This window comes from Desmodus rotundus, chromosome 3 (assembly GCF_022682495.2).
Source record: "Desmodus rotundus isolate HL8 chromosome 3, HLdesRot8A.1, whole genome shotgun sequence".
Lineage (NCBI taxonomy): Eukaryota > Metazoa > Chordata > Mammalia > Chiroptera > Phyllostomidae > Desmodus > Desmodus rotundus.
Window position 1 is genome coordinate 168,728,143 of NC_071389.1, and position 26,437 is coordinate 168,754,579.

Here is a 26,437-nt window from a genome sequence, read left to right on the forward strand (position 1 = left end):
CCGGGGTGAGGGCAAGAAGGGTCGCGGGTCACGGCCACGGGGAAGCGGGTGCGCTTCCAGCGCAGGGAAGAAGTTGACAAAGGGGACTGGACTAAATATGAATGCGTATTTATAGACGCGAGCTCCATCGAGATCTAGAGAGAGCGCACTCTGCCTGCGTCTTCCTCCCACTCCTGCCATTTCATTTTATCGCTCCTTTAAGTGGAGGGCAGATTTTTTTTTTTTTAAAACATTCCTGCATGGTGTGGGTAATCACCGCGTTATTTACAATCTAGTTACTCTGCAGCAGACGGGGAAGCAAACTCTGGGGCTCGTTCCCTTCGGATGGACAGAGAGGGCGGCCGGGAGGCGAGCCGCAGGAAGGAGGTCAGGGTGGGTTTGCGGGAGCTTCGGGGCGACCTGGCGGGAGCCGAAGCCCCCGGCGCCGCCCCCGCCCCCGCCCCCGCCGCACCTCCCGGGGCGGGCGCCCGGCCGTGGTGACCGCCGGCTGGTGCTCTGCCCTCGCCTCTCCCATTGTTCTACTGTCTTTTTGCCTTTTGTTATTTGCACTCGCATTGTGTTGTTTGTCTCTGAAGCCGCCTCATGACCAGCAAAGGGATTTCACCTCGTCCTTGAGAGCTACACGGGGATCGCGAGCGAGCGAGAGACCGGGGAGAGGGACGCGCGCGCGCACACACTCATACACACTCACACACACAGACACACGCACACAGTGTGAAAAAAGGCGAGCCACCAAACCCATCTCCAGTCTCCTCCCGGGGGCCCCCAGCCCGCCACTGTGCCACTTTGCATCCCACGCCAGAGGAGACATTAAGGAGACCCGGTAAGGTGCGTGAATCGCAGCGTTTTAACTTTGTTGTTCGTCCCGATGTTGTTGTGGGCAGACCTCCAAGGCGCAGAGCGCCCCTCTGCCGCTCGCCGCGCCCGCCACTCAGCACTCGTTCCCGGCTCCAGCTGGAGAGCCGGCTGGGGAGGGAGGGGGCCGCCACCGGAGTTTCCTCAAGTACAGAGGGAGAGGGACTGGAATGGGGGCGAGGGAGAGGCGGGAGGCGGCTCGAGCCTGGAAGTGGCCCTGTCATCCTCGGGGGGCGCCTGCTCGGGGGTGGGGGGGAACCCTGGGGTGTGTGCTCGAACCCAGACCAGGAAATGGGAAACTTTGTGTTTTTGGTGGGGAGCCTGCGTGCTGTCGCCGGTATTGTTTTCTAAGTGGTGACGGTGGAGGTGCTGCTGAGAGCTGAGAGCTGAGGGCAGGAGCGCAGGGAAAATGCTAGGCTAGGCTGTGCACCTCTGTTAACGTCAAACGACAGACCCTAAAAGTTGGGCAGAGCTCCTTCCCCTTCCTAGAATATACGCTCGACCCCCAGCCCACCCTACAACCTGAATATTCCCCCTTTTTGTCTTTTTGTTTCGCTTTCTGCAAGCTCTCTCCCTACGACTCCCCCACCCTCCCGCCCGGAATTTCGGAAACAAGTCTCATCCTTCAGGATTCTAGGGATTTCAGAGACCGGAAGCTTTATTAATTGCAACTACTTACCCCCCCTCCCCGCCCCACCCCACACACGAAGTGAAGACCTCTCACGTGTTGTCACTTGAAGCGCGGGTTTGGGAAGTCTCGCTTACACTTTGGGGCTACAGTAATAAGCAAGGAAAAGAGGTTATACAAGTTGAAGTCAAATTGGATTTGGAAATGTTTCCATTTGATAGCAGCAGTTTCTTGCGTATTGATCTGCTGGCATCGGATGCACACGAAGCATTATTTACATATTTTCATAGTAATTTTCCTTACACTTGGCAAAGGGAAGATATTAATAAATAGTTCGACCCTGGTGAGTGTCTGAAGACGTTGGCCTCTGTGCGAAAATTCAGAGTGTGGCGAATGTGAATTCATTTCACTGTCTCTCTGTCTCAACTAAGCAGGTCAAAATGAGGAATTCTGTGAATATGCAGGGTGAGATTCTCAGGGTCAGCCAACTCAGGCACTCTGGGTGGCAGTCAACTGTACTTCTTTAGAAAAGTTTAGGAATCTGTGCTATCCCAGTTGGATCCTCACAATATCCAGATATCCAAAGTAGTTTGCCAGGAAGGCTTGAGCCGATTTCCCCAGAGGCTGCCTTCAGGCTCAGCACAGTTCTTTAGTCAAGGGCAAGACCAAGGGAGATCTGTGGGATTTTGGGTAATAAGTGTGGGAATCTGCAAAGGGACTAGACAGAGTGATTTGTTTCCTTGATGGTCATAAATAAAGCCCTCTAGTATCCTTACAAAAAGAAAAAAAAACCCACGCAAACAAAACAGGCCAATGCTGTAGGCGCGCAGGAGATTCACAGGCAATGGACATTTCAATCAGAAAAACCAGAGCACGGTTTTTGATCAGGATTACAGGAGTCAGGCTCGATTGCCAAGAGTTATTAGGTTAAGGACCAGATGGTTTTAAAGTATACGGAAATGTTTTTTAAGTTTGACTTTTATAGAATCTAAAAGGCCGGCAATTTCTTAGGGTCTTTACAGAACTGCTGGATTTTGATCTAATTTTGAAGGAACTCAGCTGTATTGCGAACCGCTGTTCCCTGTGATAGGGAAGGGATCTGGTTTCAAATGTGGATGCATGGGACAAAGTTTCTGAGGGTGCTTCTTCCTGATTTAAATATAGCTCGGAGGCTGAAGCCTAGATAAATGCAGCCACGATGATTTAAAATCAGGAGCACTTACACTGAAAGTTCTGTCAGGCATTGTGCAAAGTTCTGCTGCTAATTATGTCATCAACTGTTTACTCCTCAGAACTGTACAAGATAAAAATCATAAGCATCGCTCAGAACTGATGCAATACAGCCTGAAACCCTTCCCCTGGTAGGGATTGCTTTTGTTTGCCTAAAAGGTAGATCTTTCATCAGATGAGTTGTTTAAAAACATTTACTTGTGGGGGTGGGAAGGGATGTGCATAATTATTTAGTTATTTGTGTTAACTATATACTAGCACACTCGCTTGAAATTCTTTCTTTTTTTCCTTTTCTTTCCAGTGGTCTTCTAACAACCTTATACATGGAGGACTTACAGAGTTTTTTATTTGCTTGTGGGTTTTTAAAAATCTTTTTGTAGCCGTTTTGAATGGGCAAGAATGAACCAATCTGACATAGACTTGAAAGAGTAAACACTTAATATATGAAAAAAAGAGCTTCAGCTCTATACAGAAACTCTGTACTAGTTTTGTTGTTGAGCTTAAACAGTTCTGGTTGAATGGCATGTTATATACAGGATTCAAAACTCTCAAAGGTATTTGGTAAATACCGGGCATTTGAGATCCAGTGGTTATTTCAAGTGAACTTAGTGCTGCACATGTAAATGCACATCCTGTTTGGACTGACACATGGTTTTGTAAAAGGAAAAAATGAATATGTGCTCATAAAGATGTTATCTATGGAGTACATGGAGTAAATAGTGAAGAATAAAAAAGTGAATCTTATATTCAGATGGTATGGCTTCTTTATTTGCCCTTGTTAGGGGTGCAATAGGAGAGCTATAGGAAAGGTTAAATTTTCATTCTCCAGTGAAAAGAATGAACTTGAAAATTTGAACAATTTTTTTCTTATAAAGCAAATGAAAAAGTATGATACAATGATTAAAAGAATGGATTGTCTTCTTGAAAAAGCTCTATGCTTTTACTGAATGGTAGGCAATCATTTTGAAGGCATGTTCGCATTATTTAAAAAAGAAATATATGGGGCAGGATAAGACTTGTTTTTAGTAATCTAAAATACACCAGACTTCAAATAATTTAGAGTTCCAGTGTTGAACACTTGAGATTTTCAAAGGGCAGATTGTTGGATATGATTAATTGGCATCACCTGGGTGAATCACCCCATAGTAGAGAACGCTACAATTTGAGTTTTGAGAGGGACCTGGAAAACTTATTTGTCTGGGCCTGAAGTCAGTGCACTCCTCACACGCTCGTCTCAGTGTTTTAGCCTGCGAACTGTGGATTTAGTTTGAAGGTGAAAAAAGTGCTTGGCTGTTTTATATAAACTATATCCTGAACTTAGAGTTGTAGATAGTTAATAAAATAAAAGTCCAATTTTGTTGCAAACATTGTTTTAAAACACCCATTTGTAAATTGTCCACATTTGGTTTTCATATGTTAATGATTTGGGATCTGAAACTTCTTTCAGAAAGACATTTTGGTTTATCTTGAAAAACACTACACAAAACTGTCTAAACAACTCTGTAAATAAATGTTTCCAAATGCCTCAATTTGATGAATGAATTAAAGAATTATAGTTCTTAATCCAATTATGATCAGTCTAGTCTTGTTACTATAATCCCCCTTACGGCGGGTGGGGAGTGGGCATGGTAAATGACTCTCAAATGTGAGTGGGGTCTTTGCTGTTTATTTTCTTTGTGTGATGTAGCATAAGTACGTACTCACACCTAACATTTAGGAGAAGGATTGTAGAGGTAGGATAGTTATTTAGTGATCTTCATTAAACCAAGAGTTTATCTGCATGAAAAGTTGTTCTTCATAGAAGAGTAAAATGAAATTTTTAAGAATGTGAAGCAAGGGTCTAATATTTTGCTTAAAAATACTGCATTTTTGTATTTAAAGGGAGAGGAGCGGAGCACCTCAGTCAGGCTCAGGCGTCGGGCAGGCACTCAGGCACTTTCAGTCATTTCCCTTGCGCCGTGTGGGGGGCATTTGGTGGTGTATTTAATAGCCTTTACTGGATTTGGTCTCCTTGTCTTTAAAATTAAGGGGAATGTGCTTTTGGGGTTGTTTCCTACAAACCTCTCCCCAGTTAGCTGCCTACATGGGTGCTTTTGAATGCCCTCCTGACCACTGGCCTGAATTTTAGGATGGGCCCTCGCTAACTGCCCAGTTTGCCTGAATGGACCCTTCTAAATTTCTGCCCCATTTGCGCAGTTTAACCTCTGGCTCAGAAATTAATTAATTCAAACATGTCAATAGCTTATTATGGTTTAATTCTCTAGGTATTATTATTATTATTATTAGTTTTGCAGTTTATTAGGACCATCTAATTACTTAGGAAAGACCTGTGGGGATTATAAGTGTCAAGCGAAGCTGCCAAGAAGAAATATTTATAGACATAGGGATTTTTTTTAGTACCACTGAAATTATTCCTAATAGACAAGTAATTACCCCGCTTACAGGTAAGAATGACATTCAGTAGGGGCAACATGTTGATAAAGGTAGAGGAAAAGTGAATGTGTTTAAAGAGTATGTTAAATAACCACCCTTTAAAAACTGAGTCTTAAAAAGTAAAAAACAGCCCAGAAAAAAATGTGTTTTTCGGAGTGGTTGTGGTAGTGGTATTGATTTCTACAAGTATAGGTCTATTCATTCTTTATTAAAGTTTATTATAAGTTTTTTAAAAAAACTATGTCTTTGCTGCCCAGTTACTCATCATTCAATTAATCTTCATGATTACGTGGTATCGCATGTCGAACAGTATGGTAGGGCTCTGGTTTGACCTCTAGTTGACATTTCCGGGAAGCTCAGGTATTGAATTGTCACTAATGGACCAATTAAGTCTTAGAGGTAGGGAATTCAGGAAAGAACCAGGATGTGGAAGAAGTGATCCCACCAGTTTTTGGAGCATCTGAGGTTAGGTCTATTTGTAATTCTCCCATGACTTGGAGTTCTGAACATTCAGTGCTCTGCCCCTTTTCTTCACCTCTAAAGCTGGGATGATGATGCTTTTTCTTACAGGGGTTTACATGAGTCACACTAGATACATGTCAAACTCCTACAATAGGGTCCGGCATGAATTAGGTGCTCAGTAAGTGAGAGCTGCACTCTCCTCTCCCTCCAATCAAGCTTTTTTTGATCATTAATAATGTTTTAAGCTTCATTTTGTACTTACTTTGAACTCATTTGAGTAAGGAGAAAAATATATCACTTCCTTGAGGCTGAGATCAACACTTTAAAATAGAGATTCAGTTAACATCTATACATGATCTCTGACAATGTGGTTATATTAAGATGCTGTATCTGGTGCAAGTGTGACTTCTATCTTTAATTCATATAAATCTGCCTTTAGTAATTAACATTTTATCCTCATAATAGGTAAAGGCAAACAAAAACTTTAGGACCTAATTGGAGATCTCTTGTTATTCTTTTTGATTTCCCATTATAGACATAAACTAGTGAATTTATTTTTGTAATTTTATCCATTGATAATTATCTATCACTACGTTATATTAAGTTATAGTACATGTGGATAGAGAGAAATTCTACTTGGAAAAGAAATAAATCTGACTTTGTAATAGTTTGCTCTATGGAGTCAACAGTTCCTTCAAGGAGAATCTCATAGGTTTGTTTGGTTGTTTAAATTGGTTGCAAGGAGAAAGGCACAATAATTATACCATTGAAGAGGTAACATATAGTAGTATATGCAGAAATTAGTGGTTATTTTCTCTTCCCAATGCTAGAGAAAATTTCTCTATATGTACAACTGACCAAAGATAAAGGAAAGGCTTTTTTAAAAAGCAAAGAAATGACTCGATTATTGCATTAATTTTGGTCCCTCAAGAAGCAGATGCCACGATGGAGTTAAACATGTTAAGAAGTTTATTGGGGGAGGCAGCAGGAGAAGGCTGGGACAGCCTTGTGCCAGTGATCCAGGTTTGGCATTTATGTAAAGAAGGACAGAGGACTGAGAAGGAAGAAGCTGAGGTTAGGCTAGGCAAGGAGAGAGCAGCCATTGGAAGAGAGTCCTGTTCCTAAGGAATGGCCTGCATTCGCACCCCCACTGTGCTCAGTCATTGGCTAGGAGAGGTCCTCTGAAGCATGTATGGTCTTGGTGCATAAATGATGCTAGAGACGTAGGGGCAGCTGGTGGGGACACTGAGTCCATTATATTCTTGCAAAGGACATCTGAGTGGTACAGTTATGGTTTGGCGGTATCGCCTAGGGGTTAATAGCAGTCACTCCGGTCAGGTGGACCTACCACTAAAAACATCATGACTTTTTTTTTTGAGCTCTCTGATGCTTTATTTGCCTTCACTGTAAAATGAGCATAATGATAGTATCACCTCACAGAGTCCTAGATTAAATGAGGTTATATGGGATTATATGTAAATCTGTAGTACCACGCATGGCACAGAAGAAATGCTCAATATGTATTGCACTCTTTTTAATGTACTCATAAAATGCAGCCGAGAGGTATAGCTGGATTGTATCAGGGGATCATAAATATATTTAATCAATTTCTATCTCATGTAATTATAAGACATTGTTTATGTAAGCAAACATTCCCAGTGTTTGCCTTTTAAAAATAGTACAGTTCATTTCTCATGCTTAAATCCTTAGTTTTACCATGTTATAAACTGTACGACACATAGACCAACTGACCTTGACCATCTTCACGTAAATTGCCTTAAAGCAATACGTAGACAGAATGTTCCCTTAATTTCCTTACCCCTCCAGGCTTCCTATTCAGTTGAGAAGGAACTTGCACTGTAAGTCTGCATTTTATCTTGAGCCTCAAACACCTTGCCAGTCTTTGCTTCCCTGTGTTACTGTTCCTAAACCAACTTGCCGCACCACAAAGCACTGAACTCAAGTGGCCCTCAGCGCGAGCGCCTGCTGTGATGAGTCACAGAGCCACCAGCACTTTGTTGCGTTGGATTTGATCACTGCCATGAGCAGTCCTTCGCTTGTCAGCTAAGAGACCCTTCAGGGAGTTGTCCCTTAATAGAAAGTCTCTTTTCTTCCCTCCTGTTGTAACTTTAAATTAAAAGAAACTGTAGAGGAGCTGGTGGCATAGAGGCAGTTCATTCTTCCACCCACTGGGAGAACAACATCTGAGAAAAGACGTTATTGGACTGAGAATTGAGTTGTTGCTATTTTTGGGGGGCTGGCATGGGGGGTTGCCGTGGAGGAAGAAGACTATGCCTTTTAGGCTCAGTCGGACTGATTCTCAGTAATGTAACGGAGAGCAATTCTTGTGTGTCAGCGAGGGAGCATTGTATTTTGGATATAAGACATTGCCTTAGCATGTCAGCTTCAAGTGGGATTCATGAGACCACTGGTATTTTGCCTCCTTTTTTTAGGTGGCTCTGTGTATTGTACTGTGTGGGAAACTGGCTCTGGGACAACTTCAAAATCCAAGGAGGATGGGAGGCAGGAAAAGAGAGCTAATTTTTGACACATTCCTCAGACAAGTGACCCCTCTGGGGAATCTGTGCCCAGGATAAAGACAGCTGACTGTGAGGCTTCTGGCATAGTTTTCCCCAAACAGTGAGTGCTGGTTACTTCCATGTCTGTAGTTAAAAAGGCCGACGAACTTCGTATTTGTGAAAAAAAAGAAAAAAATATTAGAACATTTGATGGCATGTTTGCTAGATGCTGTTTCTCCCTAAACTTCTGATTTAATTCTTTGCTGACCCAGGCTTCATATCCTCTGGACAGTAGTTGCGGATGCATTTCCATTCTGGGTAGGTAGGGCCTGCCCTCAAATCCGATGTCTGCTAAAATTTCCTTGTGTAACGCGTGGCTACTGAAAGCTGAAGTTCGATGTGTAGTACCAGCAGCTGACTGAGGGCTGCATGTACGTTCTTGCGACACTTGGTGTTACTATGCAGTATGGGCAGTCTCTCATATGTGTCTGGCACAATCGGTCTCATTTACTCTTGCACTGGGCACTGCTTTTGAACAAGTGCATACTGCTTCTTATAATTCTGTCCTGACTTTTCTTACCCCCTCTCTCAGCCTCATCTCTATCATACCTTCACTGCTAGTAGAATAGCAGTGTCCTTGCTACATTAAATCAGGAAATAAAGCGATCATTTTAATGCACACTAAACAAACAACTAACTAAATCTGTCCATATATAAAGAAACTTAATGGGCCCACTCTTTATTTCTAGGGCTTTTCTCAGTCCCCCAAAATGCCCTTCTCTCCCTTCTTTCTATTCCCTGCCACTGCTTATTGTGCCTTATGAAACCTTCCTCTCACCATGAGGTCTTTATTCTCATGGCATCATTGACCCCCCAGCATTGTGCTAATCTCACTGGGTGAAGTGAGAAATGAAAGGTGTGCTAAATGCATTGCTGCATGTTTGAAAGGGGTAGCCATAGTGTGACAAAACATGCAGAAGGGAAGCTCGCTGAGGACACTGTGTTGTATCACAGCACAATCATGACACCTGGAACAGGGCAGCAACAGAATAAATGATCACTGAGCCAACATATCTTGCAAATCAAGCTTCATTGTGGTTCAGAGCAGCCTTGCACGATGGGAAAGTGGTCAAACTAACAGCAGTTGAGCATTTGACTATGTTCTAGTTTAAACTTCACAGCCCACCAACTAGGTAGGTATTTTCCCCTTTTCATAGATGGGTCAGGTGCTTGCTCATTTCCCTCAGCTAATGAACAGGAGAATCGATGCTGGGATTTCTGTCCTTTTTGACTCCATCATTTGTAATTTTTCACTGTGCTGTGGCCAAGATACTGCTGTGGATTTCTGCCAATATAATGGGAGCACTAACCGTACCAGCCTTTCTACCACAGGAGATAGGAGGAACTGGTGAGAGAGAAGACATCTGCCACTGAAAATGATGCCTGAGCTGCACAGTGATTTCTAAATATTGTTATTATCAATTATGCTCTCTCCATTTATTAACCAAAAAGCAATTATAGAACACACAGAGTCATGTTGTTTAAACTTTACTTAAAGAAGTCCTTTCTCATTTGAAGTGGAGATTCTGGATACATACCAAGTGACATCACAGGAAGTTAAAGAATAGGGTTTCTTAAAAGTAAGTAACCAATCACCTAGTTGAAAACCACCTGGGATATATTTTTTTAAATGTACCTGTCTGGCCCCCCTCAGACATAGGGAACCTGGATCTTTGTGGTTGAAGCCCCATCTCCTGCATCTTTAACAAGCATGACTGGCGATTCTTTTGCACACAACAGTTTGAGAACCAGTAATACAAAATCGTATGGATTTACTTCGGTGGTAAGTTACCTATGAGGCAGATGGAAGGAAAGAAGAGCAGCAGTGCCGAGGCAAAGTGCAGCTTTAGTTGTGGGCTGGGGCCTGGGGCCCGGGGCAGGCTGGCAGTTATGTGCCTTCTGGGCTTGGACAGGACTTTCTAACAGGACAAATCTGAGGTGGCTAAGCACACTGAAGACCAGAAGTTGATTTATTTATCCAGCTCTGTATCCCAAATAGGTACAACAGTATCTGGTGCTTAGTAGGTGCTTAAAGACCTTCGCTTAACAAATGAGTAGAAACAGAGGAAGTATAATATGTGGAAAATAGATTACAGTAGTTGGCTGATGATTATTGTGGATGAAGAAGTCAAGGCAGAATATACTGAGAAGGAACCCCAGTGAGAAGACAAGAACAAGGTTGTAACTAGACTAGTAGGGTGCTTACAGGAAAGCGCTTTCTTACATTCACATAAACAGTGCAGGCACAAATCTGGGGTCTGTATGGGACCAAGTCAGCAGGCCGCTGTTTGTAGGGTCTTGGGAGCAGCAGTCACTACAGGAAGGCAGGGACAGAATCAGTTTTGTTCCCCCTATGGTCACAGGACTTGATAAATATTTGACAGGGTATTCACACGGACTGGAAAAAACAGGCTTCTCAAGATACAAAAATGTCTTGTGAAAAAAGAAAAAACCCTTACCCACGCTAACCAATAGATTGGTGACCTTGAAAATTACAAAAACTTCGTAAAACTGTACTTTCTTGGTTCAGTTAGAGCGTAGTGATGTTTCCATCGGATTCCTTGCCTGTCACGAGGCAGTGCTTTGCTGCCAATGACACTTTCATTTACTGTTCCGAAAACCCACCACGGTACTTAGCACAGTGCCTGGCCAGTATTATCTATTTAATAAGCATTTGCTGGGTAGTCCGATCAGTGACTACACAGTATTGACTCGGGCCTGTGGGTAGGGGGTAGGTGGGAAATTGAAAGCAGACCCGGAGAGCTGCACTCCTTTACTTCGAATTCCCAGACTGATGTGTGATCCAGTGAACTTTAAGGAGGCAAGCTTCCCATATAAGTTCAAGGCCTGGTTATTGGAATCTCGCGGGGAAGGATGTTTTGCTAAGGTAATGATTACAAAGGTGGATTCAGCATTGTTAGAAGAGGCAACCATTCATTTGATCTGGAAAGTCAGGCTGGAAAATGTATTGGGGGAAAAAGGTAAAAAGTAATTCTAAACCTAACAGGAGTTTCAGTAGAAAAATGGCTCTAATTCAAGCAGTGTAATGTTAACATCAATGCGAGTCTCACGGCTCAAGCCCCACATACCGCTTTGGAAATAAAAGGAGATTGTGTAAAGAATTAGCAATACAAGGCATTTTTAAGTGCTTTATTGCAGAGGCCCATGATACTCTGTGAAATCTATGCTGCCTCTTTCTTCCTGCTGTGCTTAATTTCAGAATCTGATGCTATTACCTATCCTTGGAGGAAAAAAAATCACTCTCTGTTAACTCTTAAACACTGAGCTTAACATTGCATTTTCTTTCGACCTAATCTTTCTGACGTTTCTTGGGAAGAGAGGAGTGGTGTATTTAGCCACGGAGGGTTTGCCACCAAGTTTAGTATGTGGGAGAGCTTCTGAGGGGGGCAGCATTACAGTGAGGGGGGGCAACTAGTAATAAATTTCAAAAGCCTAAGTTTAGAAATGGTTTAAGCAGCTTGAAGAATAAGGTCTCTGACAGAGTTGGAGGTGATTGTATTTGGCATGAATCCAGATCAGAAGCCAGAACAGGAGTTAACCCTTTACCATAGGTGACCAAAAATGTTTCCTGGCATACCATCACTGTCCTCCTGTCTAGCTTGAAAGAATAGTTGATGTTAATCGATAGTTTACTCTTGCCAGGGACTGTGCGAAGCAGTATATTTTTAATGCTTCTTTGTAGCAACTCTCTGATGTAGATACAGATGTTGCCCTGTTATACAGATATGGAAACTGAACTTGCCCAAATCATCCTTGGTGAGTGGTGGAACTGAGACTTGAACCCAGACTGGTATGATTTTGAAGACTGGGCTCTTACCCATTGTGATGTAGGAAGCACGTTTAAGTCCTATTGAGTCAGCCCTCACAATGACACTGCATTTTCCCTTTTCCTTATATGCATGCACGCTTCTATCCCTCTGCAGCAGTCTCTTTTCAGTGTATGTCTGAGCTATTGCCAAGTTCCCCACTCTAGGATCTCTCTTTACAGTCTGCCGCATTTACCACTGTCAGGCCAGTCTTCCTCACATGCTGTGCAGACCATGCTGGCCCTTTCTCAAAAATCCCAAGTGCCTGAGTACTGCACATGATGGGACTGAGAACCTTAAGCCTGTTTTTGAGGGCCTTACCATCTATCTCCAAATCTATCTTTTAGGCTCATATTTGCAACTTTTCCTTTGAGAACAATTTGCTTCTGATCTGGATTTGAGCTGAACACAATTTCCCAGATGACTCCCAAAATGACTGCAACACACCAACCTTATCAACTGTACTCAGAATGTTCATGCCAGAGACCAGGGGCGATGCATAAAACCCCTGCTCACACCTGAACCCTGTACGACTCAGGGCGTCCTGCTAGACTGGCTTTTCCCATCTACTTCAAACCTCCTCATCAATTGGCTTATCTTGGTTCCCAGTCCACTTGACTCTGTATTTTGGCTTTCTCTTTTTGTTTTATGTCTTCATTCATTCAATAATCGACAAATATTTATGGAACACCTACTATGATGAGCTGGATACCACGTTACCTACTGAAGAGTCAGTGATGTGTGAAGCAGGCACACACCTTCCACACAAGGATTTAAAGTTTATTAGGGAAGATAAACTGTAATCAAACAATGACCTACATTCATGATTGTAGAATCATGAACTTTCACAGAAGTACATACAACATATAGGAAAATCCTATGATATATTTGGGGAGGGCAGTCAGAGGAGGCTGTCTTGAGGAAGTCACATTTGAAGGGTGGTTAATGAGGTAAAAAGACAAGAGAAGAAAACACTTTTGAGACATAGGGAGTAGCGTGTGCAAAGGCTCCACAGGGAGAGGGAGGGGGGTATGTTTTTGGAATTAGAAGGCCAGCATGGCTGGGGCAGAGCGACTGGGAAATGGATGTAGATTAGGCTGTAGAGGTAGACGGGGATCACAGCATGAAGCCTTGTTAGAGAGTTGAGTCTTCCTAGCAAGGGTGAAAAGAAACCCACTGAGTAATGCGTGGCTATGGTGTGTAGATCAAATTTAAGAGAGGCAGGCATGAATTTGGGCAAGCTAATAAGGAGGTAATTGCAGTGATCGGGCAAGAGACAGATGGTGGTTTGGACTTTGGACTGTGGCAGTAGTGTTGGAGATGCACGCGAGAGGATTTCAGAAGCAAACATGAGGGGAAATCATCCAGTTTCCGGTGATATGTAACAATACTCCTCCCCCCATATTCTAACTCCACCCACCTAATGGGATGCCCCCCCCCCCAGTAATTACCCATTGTTGCCATGTTGCATCGGTTCAGAAAACAGATGCCAAAATCCTCACCTGTCCCAGGGACTCTGCTGCTGGCTCTGTACCTGCTCGAGCCCTTGCGCATTCCAGCAGACAGATGTGACGCAGAAAATGTCGTGCCTCCTGTCTGCGTGTGCACGTCAGCCTCCACATTTTTATGTCTGTCTTTATAGATTTCTCGAAACACTCCCCATCCTTTAATTTCCAAATTAAATTTTAGTTTTTCACAGTATCCTCACAAAATATACTGACCAAAGCCTTCTCCTTCTGATTTTATATTTACATCTGTAGCTGCTTTTATGACTTTAATTCTATATTGTAAGTGGACACAGCATATCTTTTGAGAGATGTGAGTTTGTGCCTAGGAATGCAGGTGTTGTAGTTCAATGTTATACTGCTCTTTGGGGTCATTATTGACCTCTCTCTAGTTGGGCAATTTATGTAACCTTCTCCATCTGTGATTCCCCATCTGCAAAATGGGGATGATTTTGTTTACCTCATAAAGCAGTTGTGAGGAATCAAGAGAGAATGAATACAAAGCATTTTAAAAAATCCTTGGCATATAATAAACTCTCCGATGTGATGATATTTTATGGTTGTAACTCAGGAACCTGTATCTTATTACTACTTTTGTCTACTTGAAGCTCAGTAAGTATTTATTGAATTCAGATTTGAATTTAAGTGTCCTTTCTGCCAGAGGATACAAATATAAACAAGTCATAGTTGTTGTCTGTACGAACCAGGATTTGATAGAGGAGCTAGTAATACAAACTGGTAATTATAATATATCAATGTGATAGGTATAGTGATAGAGTATTTTGAGATCACTGAAGAGAGGTTGGGGAAGGTTTTCTAAATGAATTGTATGAGCTGAGTATTTTATTAACCTATTAAATGCATATTAAAATAAAGTTTGTGCATATCATATAAAACTCAAGGCTATATAATAAAGTACCACTCAATCTTACTTCTGATCATGCCTACCCCGTTCCTACTACTTTCAACACTGTATTTCTAAATAAAATATTTACCCCTTATGTTTCTTATTTTTATTTTTTAATCCTTACCCAAGGATATGTTTATTGATTTTCAACACAAAGTGGGAGAGGGAAGGAGAAAGAGAGAGAGAAAGGGAAAGGGAAACATCAGTTGGTTTCCTCTGGTATTCACCCTGACTGGGGATTGAACCTGCAACCTAGGTCTGTGCCCTGAATAGGGATTGACCCCGCAACCTTTTGGTGTACAGGGCAGCACTCCAACCAACTGTACCACCCAGCCAGTGCATGTTTTTATTTTTTAAAAAATGTTAGTTTTTGTTGACTACCTATTGCTTGGCTTTGTTATAATACTTTTCCCTACCCCTACTTCCCAATATCACGCATATTCCTTTTCCTGTTGTCTTACTGTAATTTCATCCTTTTTTTTGGGGGGGGAGTTAAATCAGTTCATTTACTTTGACTATGTGAATGTTGTTTATTGCTGAGATTATTATATATTGATTATTTTACTTTGCATACAACTTATTTGGTTTTCCTGGAGTTAATAATAGCCTTTGTTCAAACCCACAAGTTTTACTAGAAGTGCTCAATGTTTACTGGAATTTCTGAGTCAAGGCCTAAAATGGGTGAATGGCGTATTCAGGGAGGGCCAGGGCTGTTAGTCAGTCCTAGTGGGAAGGACCACTGTATTATGCTGTAATTTAGCATTGTTGGAGCCAGGTGATAATCAGAAGCCCATTGACTTCTAGTCAGTTACCTAATGCTTGTTAAAATTCCTGCAACATCGCAGCCCGTTACTGCCTCACGTGGGCACACTGCTCCCACCACCCTGTCCTTGGTAAGGCTCTGAGTTAAGCTCAGTAGGGCGGGGGGTGGTGCTCTGAGAAAGCAGGCAGGACAGCATGAGTTAAGAGGCAGGGAGGTGAGAAATAGCATCAGTGTTTTCAAAATTTTAGAGAGTTTGGAGTCCGTGAAACATAAAGCACATGACAGGGAGCAGTAGAGATGTGGCTGTAATGTTTGGTAGGGGTCAGATCAAGGTGATCTCTTTATCATAGATTTCTACTCCACAGTCTGTCGTCTAGGCCATGGGAAACCTTAGAGTGGTAGGTAACATGGTCTGCTTTGCTTGTGAATGAAGTAATGACACATTAGTCAAAAAAAAACAACAAAAAAAGAAAGAAAAGAAAACTGACTTCATAAATATACAGCTAAAATGCTATCTTTGCACATTTGGTGACATATTAATACTTTAGGGTCCCTGTCAATGAAATTTTTAGATTCCACAATCCTCCAGAACATGTGTATGCATGTACATGCATAGACACCTATGAGGTCTGTCTGGAAAAAGTCCAGCCATTGTTAGTATAATGAGAATGGTTTGCATGACATTGATGTAACTGGGCAGCCAAAGAGAGTGGACTGGTAGGCACACGTGTGAACAGTGACGACTTCACTGTACTAGTCACTGGGGGCCGGTAGATGCTGTTGAGTGAGCATGTGTACTGTGTGGCCCTCACATTCAAAATGACTGAGCCATACAGCATTCAATCTGCATCAAATTTTCTGTTGCGCTTGAACATTCCTCCACAGAAACAATTTGGGTGATTCAGAAGGCTACAGTTCTGGGCAGCTGATGATTGGCAGCTTCCTCATGACAATGTGCCCACTCATGCATCACGTCTCGTGCAGAGATTTTTGCAAAACATCAAATCACCCAGGTGATTTACCCCCCTGCAGCCCAGATTTGGCACCACCCTGCAACTTCTGCCTTTTTCCAAAACTAAAATCACCTTTGAAAGGGAAGAGATTTCAGACTGTCAATGAGATTCAGGAAAGTATGATGGGGCAGTTGATGGCAATTGGAAGAATTGTGTGAGGTCTCAAGGTGCCTACTTTGAAGGCTACCGATGTGTCATTGTCCTATGTACAGTGTTTCTTGTATCTTGTATCTTCTTCAATAAATGTCTCTATTTTTCATAATACATGGCTGGATACCTTCTGGACAGACTTCATATGTTGATAATTTATATACATGTGTCGTACTATAGTTAATATTCAGGGCACAATAAGACTTAGAGCATGGTTTATGCTAAATGATAGCTGAAGTAATATCGCAGTTCCCTGGAGACCAACTCTGACAGGCAGATTTGCATGCAGTGGGTTTGGTTGATTGGAGGGCTCTTGGAAACAACACCTGCAAAGGGCTGAGAGATGCAGGATGGACTGAAGGGAAAGTTGACTGTGACGCAGCTGAGGCTTCAGCTCAGCTATGGGGAGCCCTGGAACTAGATGGCTCCTCAGAGCCGTCCTGAACTGAGGCAAGGGCAGCAGACCGTTGTAACCCACGTTTATGTTGGATGTGTGCCATCTTGGGTTGGGGTGCAAGTTTGGATGAGGGCAACTCATGGGAAGGGCCTTAGGTGTGAGCGTTCAGCAGCCAGTTCTCCTGGCAACTGAGAAGTGAGTGCCACCAGGTAGCACACCACGGCATCCACTAAACACAAACTTCCTGAGACTTTTTCTTTAAATTTTTTTGAATTTTCATAGATTTTTCTTGAAACATGGCTGACAAAGAGCAGTAGGTCTAAAAGATACAGTTTTGTCATTTTCCCATATTCACTTATATTTGCATTATAATAATTTGAAAATGTGTAGATTTTTGTTTTGTTTTGTTTTCAAGGAAAAATTTTAAAACCACCTGTTAACTTTATAAGGGTTAATTTAGCTAAAAATTACACAGTATAATCCATAACCACTTCCTAAAGCATATGGAAACTATGATGTGAGATAAGATGATGAGAGAAAAGAGAGAGCAGAGCATTACATTGATTCCTTCCTATTGTGATGGGAGGACCCTGGGGCCCCTTGTGGCAGCCTTGCAATCGCTTAGAAAAGAAAACCATGTGGATCATCTTGAACTTCCAGCTTTGGAGAAATTATTTTTTTATGGAGTGAGACCAAGGGAACATTTTAATTGGAGGTAGGACAGCTGATTGGACACAGGCATGTGCTGGTAGGGGAATTCTTGGCCAGTATTCCGACAGCGGCGTAGGGTTTTCCAGGTTCCTGGATGGGCATCTAAGTCAGTACTTTCCTCGTTGTTTTTGGACCCTGTACATACACCCTGACTAAAAAAGTATGACTTTCCTAATAGTGAACACAAAGATAGCAATTTCAAAAGGAATAAAGAATATCTATAGGTAAGGAATGTAAATAGAAGTTGTGGCATTTTCGTCCGCATTCCATTGGCTCATGGTTTTCCCCGTCCATCTCGAGGACTTCAGAGCTAGATCTCTAGAACAGAAGTTATGTTCTAAATGGGGGGAATGTGTACTGGAGGCAAATTTTGACATTTTATGAATTTGACCACTGCCACTATTTAAATGAGATAGTATGAACTCCAAGTATAGAAAATAAATAAGGTTTTAGATTATAGTTTTCATGTTTTAAAATATTTTAAAAATCACAGAGGGGGCCTGTGTGTCTGTGTGTGCAGTTGTCTGTCTTCTGTGTGCACGTGTGCTGGCCAGGGCCGCCATGCCTGGGCCGTTCCTCCTGGTTAGCAAGTCCTCGTTATTCACGAGAAGGTCAGGGCCACACCGACACTGTTTCCCCTCTGTGTATCTGGCTTCAATCTAAGGGCCATATCCTGCCTTCTATTCCAGCATGCTTTTGAATATTTTCATGATGCTTCTTTTTCTCTGACTCATAAATTTATAAATCAGTTACATGCAGTAATTAAAAGATATCTTTATTTGTGTTGTCTCAGCAATAGAGAACTTGAAAAGACAAAAACCTTTCATAAATGTGGTAAGTTCCTTCATGTCCTTTTGGGATTTTTAAATATTTATAAGCATTTTTCTGGGAAAACTCATCCTGGCTTAAAAGAATTATCCCAGATTCATCTTGTGCCTGAACTTTAGATAGCTTAGCTTACTTATTAACTTTTATTTTGTTAATAAAAATTCATTTTAGTTGTGTTCTCATTTTTATGTTTAATAGGGCCTGCTCAAAAATGTTTGTTGCTTTGAATATTGGAAGGAAGGGGATAAATACATTTTAAGTAGCATCACTATTACTTTTCATTACAGATCAAATTAAAAGGTGGCGGATCTGGAACCAGTATATAGAAATCTTAATAAGGATATGGATCAATGTTGGGTTCTTAAGAAACCCTAATCACATAGTCTTAAATATAGCTCCTGAGTTAAAAACGTAGAAACTTTGTTGTGTTACAGTGCTTTTAACAATAATGGAAACTTCAGGTTCTTTTTATATATGTACAAATGATCTTCCCATTACTGAGTAAAAGATGTATATTGTCTAAAAAAACCCAAACAAACCTGTGCCTTGAAATCTTCAGGTGATTCCATCCATACTTGGACTTAATCTCTTTGTAATTATCTGCATATTGATCTTCATAGTAATTTAAAATAAACATTGTTGTTTTTGACAGATCTTATCTATTATTCCCTTATTTAAAATATTTCTTATCGTGAGTCTGTTCTCTGTCACACATGACAAATATTGAGTGATGGGGCTACGATGGGAGGCAAAAGCGATTTGGGCTGTGCCCATATAGAGCTTTCGATCAATGAGAAAGATGGGGATTGATCAGCTAATTGTTGCAACAAGGAGAGAGCTTAGAGAGACATTGTTTTCTCCAGTGTGACAGGTAGCAGGACTGTTATTTTTTAATTGCTAAGACATAGAATCTTAAAGAAACGACATCTACCTTAAATGTTTTATGATTTTAAACAATGTGTTTTATCAATGTTTCGTTGTTTATTGCTGTTTTTCAGTTAGCCAATCAATTAATGGACAGTCAAGGCTTCTGCCTGTGGGTCTGCTGCATGGGTGATCCTTGTCGTCTGCTTGGGGGAGTCAACCCCATAATAATATATTCTCCTGTTCTTACTTTCATTTACTAAAAATGTCAGGAGAGCTTAAAGGCACTTGGCAAGCAATCTAAGTACAGAATTTGTCTAGGTTTTAAAAACTATTTTCCCATTTTATTGAACTGTTTGACACCAAGCATTCAATCTGGTGTCATTAAAAACATTCTTCTTTGCTCCCATATTCCATTTTTTAAAAGATTTTATTTATTTATTTTTAGAGAGAGGGGAAAGGAAGGTGTAAGAGAGGGAGAGAAACATCGATGCATGAGAGAAACATCTATTGGTTGCCTTTCTCACGCCCCCAGCTGGGGACCAGGCATGCGTCTTGACAGGGAATTGAACCGGCAGCCTTTCAGTTTGCAGGCTGGTGCTCAATCCACTGAGCCACACCGTATTTCATTAGTTACATAATATTTCATGCATTTGCCCAAATACAATAACAAATATAAATGACATAAACAGACTTGGGATCAAGCAGACCAAGTGGTCAGAGCAGAAGTGTGCGGATGTGCTAGAGTAGCCTTTTTGCTGTCAGGGTGCCATTGCCAATAGTATATTTGACAGAGGGCATGCAGCACAGCCGTTACTCTGGTGCCCAGGTGAAGGCAGGCTAATTAGGAAAGTGATACCTATAGTGCTGGTGATCAGTAGTACTATGGAGGAAGAATTCAGGGATCTTTGAGTTTATAAGGTAGCTCAATTTAGTCTAGAAGTCACAGGAGGCTTTCAAGAAGGGAACTTTGGACTGGGATTTGGGGAAAAATAAGGGCTAACTAGGTAAAGAAAGTGTGGGTGAGTGTGGAGTAGAGAACTGCATGAGCAAAGCTCTGAAGTGTTAAAGCTTAGAGTATTGAGGAAAGAAAAGGGACGGGAGGGGCTGGGGCACAGAAAAGAAGGGCAAAACTTGTGGAGAATGAGGCTGGAGGAGGAGGCAGGAGTCGTCTCATGCAAGGTCTTGGAGGCGATTTAAGGTTTTAAGTTTTTATCGTAAAAGCAATGGCACGTAATGACAGGGTTCAGATTTGCATTTAAACAGATCTCTCCAGACTTTGGAAAGTGGGATGGTGGGCCATCCCTTATGCAGTGATTTGAATAGTCTAAGAAGTGTTGTGCTTGTCCCCAAAACTATATGTTCTACGATTTTTTGGGGCCTTGTTCTGCTCCATGACCGAGTGGGTCCTTGAAATACCTGAGTAAAAGCAGAACCTAAATGTATCACAAGTGTAAATCTTTTCCATACCCAGGAAGACCTGGAAAGGTATTTTTTAGAGTGCACTTTTGCTTACCATTTTCTCCTTTTATTTTTGTATTTATATTCACGATTTCAGCACCACATGTTTTTAAGACAGTAGGAAAAAAAAAGAAGTCATTCTTTTAAGCTTGTACATGCTATTGACTTTTTTGAAAGGACAGCAAGTGTGTTTATTTTATTACCGTGGGTCTAAAAATTAACCACAAAACATCATTCTCTACTTCTAAATGATGAGTAACAAAGAAATGCTTTATTGCAACTCCATCAATAATTCAAATTCAACTTAAAAGGAAGTAGGGCATCATAAGGGAAAAAGCACACTTGTTTCAAAATTGAGTCGATTAAGTAATATTGAGGACCATTGTCACATTCATATTGATGAAACAACTTTTGTAACTACAAAGAGCCTAATAAGAAATAGACCCCATAGAACTGTGAGGCGATGTCATAGGCATTTCTATGTTTTTGTACTGTAAACTACAAATAGTGAAATCAACCTCGTGCTAGTGTGCCATAATGAAGGAACAGCTTTTGAAAGGTGCTCTTCCTGGGCTTTACTCATTTTCAAGGATGTGCGGTAATAGCCCAAGCTATTTTGGAACTGTGCATACATTAGTGTTCTGGTGCAGCATGATACAATAATGTGTGAAAAAGTGTACGATCGCACCTCGTTTAAATTTGCAGTCTTGTGCATAATCCCACCGTGAGCTCTTGTCAGGTTTTTATTGTACATAGGAGAAAAAAGTTTATAGGAGCCTATAGATTGGGGATGAATGTAGATATCTGACTATGAAAATAAAACTTTAATTGTACTTTTTGAAAGATCATAACAGTTAAGTTTATATTACATGTAATATTTTGCAAACTGACCTGTGGTTAGTTTCATGCAGTGGAAACTTCAGAATGTACATGTATAACTATTGAAATGAAAATGTATATCTGTTCTATTTCGTATTTTAAGAGTGTAAGTGAAAAGTACGGAGTTTGATTTTTAAAAACAGTGTTTGCACTATAATTTATGCCTTCATATTAATAGTTTTTTTCCCAAATTGTCACCCAGAAAAGCAATGATTCCAATGATTCCCTTGTTCAAAACATTTTGGAAAACTTCCTCTCAGAATTGTCTTTTGAATCATTTGCAAGCCTCACTAAAACATCCATCTCATTACTTTCTATTCGCATTTTATACCAAGATTCATCATCCTTTTTTGTTCACCAGAGTTGGCTATAAATGTCTCTCTGAAATGATGAAAATGGCTAAAATTGACTCTCAAATTATGAAATTTGTCACCATTGAGGATATTTAGAAGTGTAGATGCATGTGTGTGTTGCAGACTTAGAAAGCAGTTTCTACACGAGGCAGAATCAGCAAGGCTGATGTTTAGAGTGAATGGTTGTTCTTAGGTGGCTGCTATTTGGATGACATGGTATGTTTGTTTAAAAACCAGTCACATTACTTTTTAATGACACTGTATATTAGTTTTTACAATGCATACTACAGAAGATGCAAATATGTCTTCTGGAATGCAAGGCCGAAGTACTTCACACAATTAGTAGAGTATTTTATTATTAAGGCAATTAGAGCACTGAGCAACTATAATGCTAATCCTATGTTGCCAGATTCTTCAGATAATGCTCCTCCTATGGGAACGTCTGTGCAAAATTTTATCTTATTTAAGTACTGCCACTTCCTGTGTGATTTATAAGTATGTGCATTTCAATTAGAACCTTACATAATTCATATTATTTTTCATGTTATTTGAAGGTACTCTTTGGTAGCATTTGAGATTTTCATTTCAGTTGACCTCTTTATATAAGTTATTGACCCAGTTTTCGAAACTATTAGTGCTTGTTTTCTTAACCATCAATTAAGAGCCCAAACAGTTACATGTGCTTGAAATGTAAAATAATCTGTCACCATTTAGTACAACTCATACAATGTGTTGAATGATTTATGAATAAAATGAAAATGAAGTCGTAATGTACATATCCAGAACATTTGCCATTTACTGCCACTTTAAACGTCTTTTCTAGTAAGTTCGTTCTTCAGTGGGTGGGAAATGAAAGAAATGATTGCCGGAGAGACTCAGTTGAGTAGTTTTTATTTTTTGAGTATTAAAATTGGAATTAGTGCTGTCTAATATGAGGGAGCAAGCAATTCTAATATATTTTTGCTGTGATCATTTTTTGTGACCCTTACCCTGTAGTTTCTGATTTCCAGCTGAGGGCATTAACAATGGGGATCAAACACTCTTTGAAAATTGATAGATCGACGTGCAGGCCAGTGTTTGCCTACTTTTACACCACTTTTCAGTGGAGCCAACTCACCCTTTTGAGACAATCAAGACGTTTTGTTTAACATGCCAGTGCAATTTGTGTAGACAAATTTGTGTCATACTGAAACTTTCATACTGGTTAACTTCCTGTGTTACCATTCTTTTCTTTCAAGTTTCATAGAACTAAATGGGCCTTCTTTTTGTGAACGCCTTTGTCCTTGACTATTCTAAAAATTTTAAAGCACGGAGTTTATGCAGGATTCATTCCAGACTAATAGCTATTTCCTTCTTATTAAACACCTTAGTTTGTATTAATGAAATTGGGTGCTGTTTCATTTTTGCCAAAAAGTTTGTTTACCTAAAAGTGGAAAGAGTTTTGAAGCTAAACAGGTACTACAGCTTTAGTTCTCAGGTGACTTTATTTTACCTATTAATTGTCATGGATTTTTGACAACAGATGTCATGCTTGAAATTCCACTGAAGGAAAGTATAACATTGGGATAATGTCCATTTGCAATATAATTATTCGTTGGCAGTTTCTAAAATCTGTAATACATTAGAAAATCAACCCCCAGTGGTGTTTTTTCCCCCACTAGGAAAAGGAGGTTCAGAAAGCATTTATAATACAAGCTTTCTGTAGTACCCAAAAGTTGGGAGTTTTATTCTTGTAGGAATTAGGCTAGTAAGTAATGTTTATATAATCCTGATAAACATTTCTCCATGACTGAATTTTGAGTGGAAAACTTTGTTTCCTAAAAGGCTCTAAGTGGGAAAAAAAAAAGTGTGTCCTCTGATAGTGTGCATTGTGCACGTGAGTGTGTGTACATGTGACTGTGCACATGTGCACACGAGTGTGTGCATGTACATGTGTACGTGGGAGTGTGTATATGCATGTGCATGTCTTATGTGTTTAGATGCAGCTTAATACCAACTAATGCCAACATCTGGCAAAGAGATGGAGATCTGGGAATTTGTTGCTTGAAACCCTGGGACAAAGTGTTCTGATCTGACTAGCAAACATAGCTGTGGACTTGAACTGGAATCTTCAGGGGCAGAAACGTCTTAAGTGTCTGGAAAATTGGCCTGTTGAGTCACCATGAAGGCACTAAAACAAAACTAATTTTAAGCAGGTCAAAGTTCAGTGATTCCCTCTGGAATTCAAACTTTTTTTAAGAGTCTCATGTTTAAGTGAAAAGGGTCAAAGTTGATGCACTGTTACAATGTTTTGAATGCTTTCCCTTAAGAACAGCCACCCAGGCTGGGATTAGCATGAGGAACTGCGAGGCTGGCACTTCAGCGTCTGGGTTAAAAATATTTTAAAGCAGTAAAGGCAGTCAGTACAGAGCGATCCCTGGGAGCCTTTCTATTCAAAAATGTGTGAGCTCAGGGCAGCAACTGCCATGTAATTTAGGGCAGTCTGTGCTTCATAGCCGTGGAGAGTATAGCTTCCTGCTAATGTCCCATCGAGGATGGGAGGATAGTAATAGTTTTACAGGGTGGTATTCCTGGTTGCCTTACATTGAAAACTTCAAAATAAATAAAAGGATGCACCAACTGTACAGGAAATGTAACTATGGAAAAGTACTAATGAATCTAAATTGGAGCCAAACAGATACAAAATCAGCATGGGGGTAGGAATATTTTTAAGGCAGAGGCCGTGGCAAAAGCAACTCCCCAGGGAATGGACTGTGCAGGTATGTGTGGTGTGGGACAGGTAGTCTGCAGAAACTCAAGAAAGTATGTTGTCAACAGTGAGGTGCCTTAACTACGACCAGATGTAATGCTGTTGAATATTTTCAAATTGAAGAATCACTGTAGAGAAAAGATACATAGGAGGTTTAACTCCTGTAGCGGCATTCAGGGGATAGCTAGATGTCCTGAGGATGCCAAGTAGTTAGCTCATCAGAATTCCTTGAATGAGATTGTACTGGGGTCGTGTGTTTGTCTCACCCTGATGTATGTGAGTCCAGTACTTTTGATGTTTGAATATTATGTATCGCAGCTTAATGCGGTTGACCGGGCATTTTCTCAGTCTGAAGATCTTATTGCTGACCAGAATGTGACCTAACCAACGTTCTGAGCCATGAAAAAGAGCCTATCATGTTATGGGTTGCGCCTAGGAAAGGGGAGAGGAGCGTTCATCCTGCCTTCAAATTCAGAGAGCAGCTAAAAACTCCACGTAGCTATGAAATTTGGCTGATACCCATAGTCTGCTCAACTCCCTATGAAACTTTGGTTGTTCTTATGAGCTGTTTTATTTTCCGTGATAGCAGTTGCAGAGTAATCCTGTTGCTCTTCATCATCATAAGCCTAGGATCCTCACATTGAAGAAGCTTTAACTGTGTAGTTATTTATTCAATACATACGCTATTCCAATTTCAGAAAATACATTTTGCATTGGGTTTACTGTGTCTCAAGAGAAATGAACTCAGTCACGTCTGTTTATTTTAATGAGATAAGCCAGGCACACATGATGATTTTTTACCAAAACACAGAATAAAAATGCATAAGGAAGAAGGAAAAGCCAAATTATTATTATATGAGATATTATTATAGGACACTGTATTGTATAATGACTCTTTCTTGTACAACTTTTAATCCAAAAAATGACCTGAGTTGAGCTGAAAGGTGAGAAGATGTCATACATACTCAATGTGTTTTCTTTGCTAATACTGGTTATTAGAAAGTGGTCTTTTATTTGGATTCTTGAATTCGGTTATATTTATAATTATTAGCACAATGAATGCTGCTTATTTTAAGGTAGTGATGAAGGAAGAAGAGTAAGAGAGAATCAAATATTATAAAGGTTAAATTTTACAAAGTAACATAATAAATGTTTTCAAGAACTGGTACTAAAGTTATAATACAGAAGTTACTTCAGGGTAAATTTTTAGATTTCACTGACTCTTAATTATGGACCAGAATTTTAAATTTTTGAGCAGCAAATTTCAAAAACATTTATTTACCATTTGAGTTATATGAACAAATGGTTAGAAACATCAATGTATTCTACATTCTATTAATTTATGATTTCAACACGACTAGTTAATGGTTTTATCAAACAGGTGACCTTTAGAAAAACAGTTGTTGCTCTGAATTTTTGCCCCTCTCCGTGTCTTTGCAGAAAGAGCTTTTGAAGAGGATAGTCAAATGCCCCAATCCGTTGTCACGTCCCTACATCTCTGTCAGCGGCGAAGCGTGGGCTAGCTGGCTGCCGGCCCCACACGCTGTGCGGATCCTTTTGTTTAACTGGCAGCGCCCTTAGCTTCCCCACTTAAACTAGCTATCAGAACCCTGTAGGTCAGCCAGACAGTGTGCCTCATCACAAACACACCTGAAACACCTTTTGAGGTAGGACCTATGATTTCATGACAAATCGTCACCTCAGTGGGGAGCTGCAGAGCTCACCTCTATCTTCCAAGGGTTAACAGTAACCTGTAATAATAATTTGGTGACACAAAAATGCTTCTTTTTATGCATTACCTATTTCCAGAGGCCTAATTTAGGCTTGTATCGAAATGGATATC

The 26,437-nt window shown here is 40.7% G+C and overlaps 1 protein-coding gene across 5 annotated transcripts in view; it reads left to right on the top strand.

Annotated features, from left to right (window-relative positions):
• Nucleotides 1-382: 382 nt before the first annotated feature.
• SOX5 (SRY-box transcription factor 5) overlaps nt 383-26,437 on the top strand; it is a 908,025-nt gene continuing 881,970 nt past the window's right edge. For 2 of the 5 annotated variants that reach the window (XM_053921733.1, XM_024575365.3), the window contains exon 1: nt 383-828. The gene's annotated coding sequence lies outside the window, so the exon portion shown is untranslated. The remainder of the gene's footprint in view (nt 829-26,437) is intronic. The other 3 variants (XM_053921734.1, XM_024575366.3, XM_024575371.3) reach the window with 2 other exon arrangements.